This window comes from Triticum aestivum, chromosome 2D (genome assembly GCF_018294505.1).
Source record: "Triticum aestivum cultivar Chinese Spring chromosome 2D, IWGSC CS RefSeq v2.1, whole genome shotgun sequence".
Lineage (NCBI taxonomy): Eukaryota > Viridiplantae > Streptophyta > Magnoliopsida > Poales > Poaceae > Triticum > Triticum aestivum.
The window spans coordinates 486,503,747-486,514,686 of NC_057799.1; positions in this window are offsets into that span (position 1 = coordinate 486,503,747).

Genomic DNA, 10,940 nt, shown 5'->3' on the forward strand with positions numbered 1-10,940 from the left:
AACCTTCAAATAAACATTCTGTTTTGTATGCTCGAATAGCTCATGTATCAACTAGGGCTGTCTGTATCTTCCATGCTAGGCGGGTTATTCTCAAGAGAAGTGGACTCCACTCCTCATTCATGAGAAAATGGCTGGTCACCGGGATGCCCAGTCCCATGCTTTATGCAAACTAGATCAAAATAATTTCAAACAAAACTTCCCCTGGGACTGTTGCTAGTTGGAGACACTCGTTGTTTCGAGCAAGTCATGGATTGATGCTTGTTGGTGGAGGGGGAGTATAAACTTTACCGTTCTGTTTGGGAACCGCCTATAATGTGTGTAGCATGGAAGATATCGCCATCTCTTGGTTGTTATGTTGACAATGAAAGTATGCCGCTCAAAATATTAATTATCTCTATTTCAAAACCGAGCTCTGGCACCTCTACAAATCCCTGCTTCCCTCTGCGAAGGGCCTATCTATTTACTTTTATGTTGAGTCATCATCCTCTTATTAAAAGCACTAGCTGGAGAGCGTAGCTGTCATTTGCATTCATTACTATTAATTTATATTGGGTATGACTGCATCTCTTTTACCATGAATTACAATGTCTAGTCAGTCCTTGATCTTTAAAGGTGCTCTGCATTTATGTTTTGCGGTCTCAGAAAGGGCTAGCGAGATACCATCCTGTTATATCATATTATGATTGTTTTGAGAAAGTGTTGTCATCCGAGATTTATTATTATGGCTCACCAGTTGATTATGCTATTGATATGAGTAAACATGAGACCTAAGAGTTATTGTGAATGTGGTTAGTCATAATCTTTGCTGAAAACTTGAATGCTGGCTTTACATATTTACAACAACAAGAGCAAACAGAGTTGGTAAACGTTTTTCTTTACCACATTCAGTTTATCAACTGAATTGCTTGAGGACAAGCAAAGGTTTAAGCTTGGGGGAGTTGATACGTCTCCGTCGTATCTACTTTTCCAAACACTTTTGCCCTTGTTTTGGACTCTAACTTGCATGATTTGAATGGAACTAACCCGGACTGACGCTGTTTTCAGCAGACTTTCCATGGTGTTATTTATGTGCAGAAACAAAAGTTCTCGGAATGACCTGAAACTCCACGGAACGTCTATTTGGAAATAATAAAAAATCCTTGCAAAAGATGAAGACCAGGGGGCCCACACCCTAGCCACGAGGGTGGGGGCGCGCCTGCCCCCCTAGGGCGCGCCCCCTACCTCGTGGGCCCCCTGGAGCTCCTCCGACTTCAACTCCAACTCTATATATTTGCTTTCAGGGAGAAAAAAATCACGGAGAAGGATTCATCGCGTTTTACGATACGGAACCGCCGCCAAGCCCTAAAACCTCTCGGGAGGGCTGATCTGGAGTCCGTTCGGGGCTTCGAAGAGGGGGATTCGTCTCCATCGTCATCATCAACCATCCTCCATCACCAATTTCATGATGCTCACCACCGTGCGTGAGTAATTCCATCGTAGGCTTGCTGGACGGTGATGGGTTGGATGAGATCTATCATGTAATCGAGTTAGTTTTGTTAGGGTTTGATCCCTAGTATCCACTATGTTCTGAGATTGATGTTGCTATGACTTTGCTATGCTTAATGCTTGTCACTAGGGCCCGAGTGCCATGATTTCAGATCTGGACCTATTATGTTTTCATGAATATATGTGAGTTCTTGATCCTATCTTGCAAATCTATAGTCACCTACTATGTGTTATGATCCGACAACCCCGAAGTGACAATAATCGGGACCACTCCCGGTGATGACCATAGTTTGAGGAGTTCATGTATTCACTATGTGTTAATGCTTTGTTCCGGTACTCTATTAAAAGGAGGCCTTAATATCCCTTAGTTTCCATTAGGACCCCGCTGCCACGGGAGGGTAGGACAAAAGATGTCATGCAAGTTCTTTTCCATAAGCCTGTATGACTATATTCGGAATACATGCCTACATTACATTGATGAATTGGAGCTAGTTCTGTGTCACCCTATGTTATGATTGTTACATGATGAACCGCATCCGACATAATTCTCCATCACCGATCCAATGCCTACGAGCTTTTCACATATTGTTCTTCGCTTATTTACTTTTCCGTTGCTACTGTTACAATCACTACAAAACACCAAAAATATTACTGTTTCCACCGTTACTTTTATTATCCACGAGGCAGGGGGCCATGCCCAGGGGGGTGGGCACGCCCCCACCCTCGTGGGCAGCCCGGGACTCTTCTGGCCCAACTCTTTTGCTCTGGGGTCTTCTTTTGGTCCATAAAAAATCGTCAAAAATTGGCACGTCAATTGGACTCCGTTTGGTATTCCTTTTCTGTAAAACTCAAAAACAAGGAAAAAATAGAAACTGGCACTGGGCTCTAGGTTAATAGGTTAGTCCCAAAAATCATATAGAAGTGCATAGTAAATCCCATTAAACATCCAAGATGGATAATATAATAGCATGAATACTTCATAAACTATAGATACGTTGGAGACGTATCAATCACCATCGTCACCGGCGCGACACCTTGATCTCCATCGTAGCATCATTGTCGTCTCGCCAACTATTGCTTCTACGACTATCGCTACCGCTTAGTGATAAAGTAAAGCAATTACATGGCGATTGCATTTCATACAATAATGCGACAACCATATGGCTCCTGCCAGTTGCTGATAACTCGGTTACAAAACATGATCATCTCATACAATAAAATTTGGCATCATGTCTTGACCATATCACATCACAGCATGCCCTGCAAAAACAAGTTAGATGTCCTCTACTTTGTTGTTGCAAGTTTTACGTGGCTGCTACGGGCTGAGCAAGAACCGTTCTTACCTACGCATCAAAACCACAATGATATTTCGTCAAGTATGTGCTGTTTTAACCTTCACAAGGACCAGGCGTAGCCACACTCGATTCAACTAAAGTTGGAGAAACTGACACCCGCCAGCCACCTGTGTGCGAAGAATGTCGGTAGAACCAGTCTCGCGTAAGCGTAAGCGTAATGTCGGTCCGGGCCGCTTCATCCAACAATACCGCCGAATCAAAGTATGACATGCTGGTAAGCAGTATGACTTGTATCGCCCACAACTCACTTGTGTTCTACTCATGCATATAACATCTAAGCATAAACCTGGCTTGGATGCCACTATTGGGGAACGTAGTAATTTCAAAAAAATCCTACGCACACGCAAGAACATGGTGATGCATAGCAACGAGAGGGAAGAGTGGCGTCCACGTACCCTCGTAGACCGTAAGCGGAAGCGTTATGAGAACGCGGTTGATGTAGTTGTACGTCTTCACGATCCTACCGATCCCAGTACTGAACGCACGGCACCTCCGAGTTCAGCACACGTTCAGCTCGATGACGTCCCACGAACTTCGATCCAGCAGAGCTTCACGGGAGAGTTCCGTGAGCACGACGGCGTGATGACGGTGATGATGTTACTACCGATGCAGGGCTTCGCCTAAGCACCGCTACGATATGATCGAGGTGGATTATTGTGGAGGGGGGCACCGCACACGGCTTGGAACAATCAACTTGTGTGTCCTAGGGTGTCCCCCTGCCCCCGTATATAAAGGAGCAAGGGGGAGGCCGGCCGGCCCTTGGGGCGCGCCAAGGAGGGGGGAGTCCTCCTAGTAGGAGTAGGACTCCCCTTTCCTAGTCCAACTAGGAAGAGGTAAGGGGGAAGGATAGAGAGGGAGAGGGAGAGGGAAAGAGGGGCCGCGCCCCCCTTCCCTAGTCCAATTCGGACTCCTCATGGGAGGGGGCGCGCTGATACGTCTCCGTCGTATCTACTTTTTCAAACACTTTTGCCCTTTTTTGGACTCTAACTTGCATGATTTGAATGGAACTAACCCGGACTGACGCTGTTTTGAGCAGAATTGCCATGGTGTTATTTATGTGCAGAAACAAAAGTTCTCGGAATGACCTGAAACTCCACGAAGATTATTTTTGGAAATAATAAAAAATACTGGTGAAAGAATCAAGGCCAGGGGGCCCACACCCTTGCCACGAGGGTGGGGGGCGCGCCTGCCCCCCTGGGCGCACCCCCTGCCTCGTGGGCCCCCTGGAGCTCCACCGACCTCAACTCTAACTCCATATATTTGTGTTCGGGGAGAAAAAAATCAGAGAGAAAGATTCATCGCGTTTTACTATACGGAGCCGCCGCCAAGCCCTAAACTCTCTCGGAAGGGCTGATCTAGAGTCCGTTCGGGGCTCCGGAGAGGGCAATCCGTCGCCGTCGTCATCATCAACCATCCTCCATCACCAATTTCATGATGCTCACCGCCGTGCGTGAGTAATTCCATCATAGGCTTGCTGGACGGTGATGGGTTGGATGAGATTTATCATGTAATCATGTTAGTTTTGTTAGGGTTTGATCCCTAGTATCCACTATGTTCTGAGATTGATGTTGCTATGACTTTGCTATGCTTAATGCTTGTCACTAGGGCCCGAGTGCCATGATTTCAGATCTGAACCTATTATGTTTTCATGAATATATGTGAGTTCTTGATCCTATCTTGCAAGTCTATAGTCACCTACTATGTGTTATGATCCGGCAACCCCGAAGTGACAATAATCGGGACCACTCCCGGTGATGACCGTAGTTTGAGGAGTTCATGTATTCACTATGTGTTAATGCTTTGGTCCGGTACTCTATTAAAAGGAGGCCTTAATATCCCTTAGTTTCCGCTAGGACCCCGCTGCCACGGGAGGGTAGGACAAAAGATGTCATGCAAGTTCTTTTCCATAAGCACGTATGACTATATTCGGAATACATGCCTACATTACATTGATGAATTGGAGCTAGTTCTGTGTCACCCTATGTTATGATTGTTACATGATGAACCGCATCCGTCATAATTCTCCATCACCAATCCAATGCCTACGAGCTTTTCACATATTGTTCTTCGCTTATTTACTTTTCTGTTGCTACTGTTACAATCACTACAAAACCCAAAAATATTACTTTTGCTACCGTTACCGTTACTTCCAAATTACTTTGCTACTAAATACTTTGCTGCAGATATTAAGTTATCCAAGTGTGGTTGAATTGACAACTCAACTGCTAATACTTGAGAATATTCTTTGGCTCCCCTTTTGTCGAATCAATAAATTTGGGTTGAATACTCTACCCTCGAAAACTGTTGCGATCCCCTATACTTGTGGGTTATCAAGACTATTTTCTGCCGCCGTTGCCGGGGAGCATAGCTCTATTCTTTGAGTCACTTGGGATTTATATCTGCTGGTCACTATGAGGAACTTGAAAGATGAGAAAACAAAAATTTATCCCTCAACTACGAGGGGAGGTAAGGAACTGCCATCTAGCTCTGCACTTGATTCACCTTCTGTTTTGAGTAAGCTTGCGACACCTTAACCTGCTTCTTCTATTGATTCTGATATGTCGCATGTTATTGATGATGCCACTTCTGCTATGCATGATACTTATGATGAAACTACTTCTATGCTTGATACTACTGTGACACTTGGCGAATTTCTTGATGAACAACTTGCTAGGGCTAGAGAGAATGAAATTATTGAAACTGGTAATATTGATGAAAGTGATGATGAAGGCTCTCCCAATAAATATGAATTGCCTGTTGTGCCTGAGGGCTATGTTATGGATGAAGAAACTGCTAGAGAATTTCTTGCTTGCAATGATAGAAGTGATCTTAAGAAATTATTAGCTAAGCTTAAACAAAAAACTCTGAATGCTAGAATGAAATATGATCCTGCTTATGCTACTTCACCTATCTTTGTTACTGATAAGGATTATGAATTCTCTATTGATCCTGATATAATTACTTTGGTTGAATCTGATCCTTTCTATGGCTATGAATCTGAAACTGTTGTGGCACATCTTACTAAACTAAATGATATAGCCACCCTGTTCACTAATGATGAGAGAACTCGCTACTTTTATATCCTTAAAATATTTCCGTTCTCATTAAAGGGTGATGCTAAGATATGGTTTAATTCTCTTGATCCTGGTTGTGTGCGTAGTCCCCAGGATATGATTTATTACTTCTCTGCTAAATATTTCCCTGCTCATAAGAAACAAGCTGCTTTAAGGGAAATATATAATTTTGTGCAAATTGAAGAAGAAAGTCTCCCACAAGCTTGGGGGAGGCTTCTCCAATTACTTAATGCTTTGCCTGATCATCCTCTTAAGAAAAATGAAATACTTAATATCTTTTATAATGGACTAACCGATGCTTCCAGAGACCACCTCGATAGTTGTGTTGGTTCTGTTTTTAGGGAAAGTACACCAGATGAAGCTGAAATTCTGTTGAATAATATGTTGACCAATGAAAATAATTGGACACTTCCTGAACCAACTCCTAAGCCAACTCCGAAGAAGAGGGGTGTTCTATTCCTCAGTCCTGAAGATATGCAAGAGGCAAAGAAATCTATGAAAGAAAAGGGTATTAAAGCTGAAGATGTTAAGAATTTACCTCCTATTGAATAAATACATGGTCTTAATTTACCGCCTGTTGAAGAAATATCTGATCTTAATCCATTACCTAATGAAGAAACTCATGGTCTTGATAACCCGACACAGGTAGTAAAGGTAAATTCTCTCTATAGATATGATAAAGCTGAAATCCCTCCTACTAAGTTTGCTAGCCAATGTTTGGATGAGCTTGATAACTTTATGGTTAAGCAAGAAGATTTTAATGCTTATTTTGGTAGACAATTAAAACAAAGTGCTTATATGATTGAACACTTGGGTGATTATAAGTCTAGAGTTAAAGGTGAACTTAAACTCATTAGTAACCATGCTTCTATGGTTACCACTCAAGTAGAACAAGTACTTAAAGCTCAGAATGATTTCCTCAATGAATTAAATAGTAAGAATAATGATTTTGCTGTTAGAGTGGCTACTAGAACTGGTAAAATGACTCAGGAACCTCTGTATCCTGAAGGCCATCCTAAGAGAATTGAGCAGGACTCTCAGAGAAATAATATTGATGCACCTAGTCCTTCTAAAAAGAAGAAAAAGAAAAATGATAGGACGTTGCATGCTTCTAGTGAACCTGTTGCTGAAATACCTGAGAATCCAAATGATATTTCTATTTCTGATGCTGAAACACAATCTGGTAATGAACATGAACCTAGTGATAATGTTAATGAAGATGCTCATGTTGATGCTCAAACTAGCAATGATAATGATGTAGAAGCTGAACCTGTTGTTGATCTTGATAACCCACAATCAGAGAATCAACGTTATTGTAAGAGAGATTTTGTTGCTAGGAAGCACGGTAAAGAAAGGGATCCATGGGTTCTGAAACCCATGCCTTTTCCTCCCAAACCATCCAAGAAAAAGGATGATGAGGATTTTGAGCGCTTTGCTGAAATGATTAGACCTATCTTCTTGCGTATGCGTTTGACTGATATGCTCAAAATGAATCCTTATGCTAAGTATATGAAAGAAATTGTTACAAATAAAAGAAAGATGCCGGAAGCTGAGATTTCCACCATGCTTGCTAATTATACTTTTAAGGGTGGAATACCTAAGAAACTAGGAGATCCAGGAGTACCAACTATGCCATGCTCCATTAAAAGAAACTATGTTAAAACTGCTTTATGTGATCTTGGAGCCGGTGTTAGTGTCATGCCTCTCTCTTTATATCGTAGACTTGATTTGAATAAGTTGACACCTACTGAAATATCTTTGCAAATGGCTGATAAATCAACTGCTATACCTGTCGGTATTTGTGAGGATGTGCCTGTTGTGGTTGCAAAGTTACTATTTTAACGGACTTTGTTATTCTTGATATTCCCGAGGACGATAGTATGTCTATTATTCTTGGAAGACCCTTTTTGAATACTGCAGGGGCTGTTATTGATTGCAACAAAGGCAATGTCACTTTTCATGTTAATGGTAATGAGCATACGGTACACTTTCCGAGGAAACAACCTCAAGTCCACAGTATCAATTCTATTGGAAAAATTCCATTGATTATTTTTGGAGGTTTTGAATTTCCTCTTCCTACTGTCAAGAAGAAATATGATATTCTTATTATTGGGGACGTGCATATCCCCGTTGAGGTAACACAGTTTTATTCGAAATTTCTCCGGTTCCATGTTATTCGGAATGAGTTTATTAACAAGACCTGATCAACCTTGTTAGTGGATTCCTTTTGATGAGCATGAGATGGATGAAGTTAGAAAGCACAACCTTCTGTACCCTCTCTCTACTTTCTGTTATTTAGTTGAAATAAAGTAAAAATAGTATTTTCTGTCAGTTTTCTGAATTATCCGTGCAATAAAAAATACCCCGAAAATAAAAGTTCTCCAAATGCCCCCGAAATTGAAATATGATTTTTTCTGGAATATTTGAGAATATCTTGCACTGAGAACACAGCAGGGGGAGCTGGCACCTGGCCACGAGGGTCCAGGGCGCGCCCACCCCCCTGGGCGCGCCCCCCTGCCTCGTGGGCCCATGGTGGCTCCCCTCCACTTATTCTAGCCACCACACACTCCTTCTTCCTCCCAAAAAAATCACCATCCAGCTCAAGCACGAGTTCTAGCTCATTTTGCTGCGATTTTCGATCTCCTTGCTCAAAGCACCTCTCACAAAACTACTTTGGGGGATTGTTCCTTGGTATGTGACTCCTCCATTGGTCCAATTAGTTTTTCTTCTAGTGCTTTATTCATTGCAAATTTGTGCTGCCTAGGTGACCATGTTCTTGAGCTTGCATGTCAAATTTATATGGTTCCAAGTAGTTCTAATGCATGATATAGGCTCTAGGCACTTGTTGGAGTAGTTGCTATCAATTTTGTTGAGCTTGGTTGATATGGCCGCGTGTAATTTAAGTGCGATAACCACTGTTGGTACAACAACATATTCATTTAGTACTGAATATGCTACGGATGTTTTTCAAGATGAAGATGGATTAGTAGGCACCACATCTAAGCATGACACAGTTGTACAAATAATGAGCAAGTATGGAGTTATGTTTCTATATTCCCCTAAATCAGGACGTGAAGGAGAACGCATGCATTGGTGTTGGTCCTGCCAAAAGTCAATTAGAAGCCATCAAGTTGTGTATTACGTGGATGTGCAAGAGTTTGCTTCCTTCTCGAAGGGAATAAACCACGTTAGTTATTTCTTTGGACTGTTACGGCCACCTGAACGACCAAAAGTTACACGCGGGTGGAAGTTTATCACATGGAAGATCATGAGTTTAAATGAGTCTGGGTGGGGACCGCCACGTTTGAAAAAACAGATCAAGGAGCAATCAAATAAAAGAGTCAAACTTTATTTTAGTAGGTCTTTGCATGCTTGCTGAGATGTAAAACGCAAGTTAGTTTAAATCTAGAAAGAGTCCAGCCTTTAGGAGGTACATGTGCGTGCCTCTTCCAAGTTACTTCTATAAATAGCTAGGTCCGGTCCATGTAAAAGTCAGGTTAATTTCTTATTAAATAGACACGATGTGTTTTTCAGGGTAGACACCCGTATCAAGTTTTGGAGGGATCTTTAGAAAACCTCTGTGTTGCAATTTCTCTTCGTGGAAATTGTTTTGCGCGTGAGTACCTTCGTTGAGATTGGTTTTCTCGTGCTGGGCCGTAAGGTTCAAACCCTCTACTTCGTGTACATCGCGTGCGCGGGCGAGAGATTGCTGCTACTAAAGGTGGAGTGTCGTGAAAGGTCGGGCTGCAACAACGGATCGGATCTCGCCACGAGGACCGGTCTCTACATCAGGTGGTATTTAGAGCAAGGTTGTTCACGATACTGTGCGGGAGATGACTAAATTATCATGGAAGCTAAGCTATGGATTTCAAATGGAGGAGGAAGGTCGATGGGATGGCCTTTTCCATACCCGTGTTGTGGTACAAGAGAGATCGTGTGCCATGACAATTGATCACATGAGTTTGATCAATGCTGCAAGCATCGAGATGGTGGAGAAGCTGAATCTGCCAATGACACCATGCCCACAACCATACTTGTTTCGTTGGGGTCATGAAGAGCTCACTGTCACGCAACAAACCAAGGTACCGTTTTTGTTGGGAAAATATTTTTGCACGGTTTTGTGTGACGTGATTCCGACACCGATGGTTTCATGTCACTTATTGTTGGGCAAGCCATGGTACAAAGAGCATGATGTTGTGCATGATTGTCAAACACACATATATACCGTCAAGAAGGGTAAGAAGTATGACCTCATGCCCATGGGTCAGGATCGTTTTATTGCTTGGAGGGAAGAACATCTTGAGAACATCAAAGAGCAAAAAGAAGAAGAAAAGAAGAAGGTCAAAGCTGCTGAATTTTTTTCTATCGTCGTTCAGTCCACAAATACAAATATTATTGAAGAGATCAACTCGAAATCGAGGACGGTTTTGTTTCAAGGAGGAGAGGATGATATGGCCGCGTGTAATTTAAGTGCGATAACCACTGTTGGTACAACAACATATTCATTTAGTACTGAATATGCTACGGATGTTTTTCAAGATGAAGATGGATTAGTAGGCACCACATCTAAGCATGACATAGTTGTACAAATAATGAGCAAGTATGGAGTTATGTTTCTATATTCCCCTAAATCAGGACGTGAAGGAGAACGCATGCATGGGTGTTGGTCCAGCCAAAAGTCAATTAGAAGCCATCAAGTTGTGTATTACGTGGATGTGCAAGAGTTTGCTTCCTTCTCGAAGGGAATAAACCACGTTAGTTATTTCTTTGGATTGTTACGGCCACCTGAACAACCAAAAGTTACACGCAGATGGAAGTTTATCACATGGAAGATCATGAGTTTAAATGAGTCTGGGTGGGGACCGCCACGTTGGAAAAAACAGATCAAGGAGCAATCAAATAAAAGAGTCAAACTTTATTTTAGTAGGTCTTTGCATGCTTGCCGAGATGTAAAACGCAAGTTAGTTTAAATCTAGGAAGAGTCCAACCTTTAGGAGGTACATGTGTGTGCCTCTTCCAAGTTACT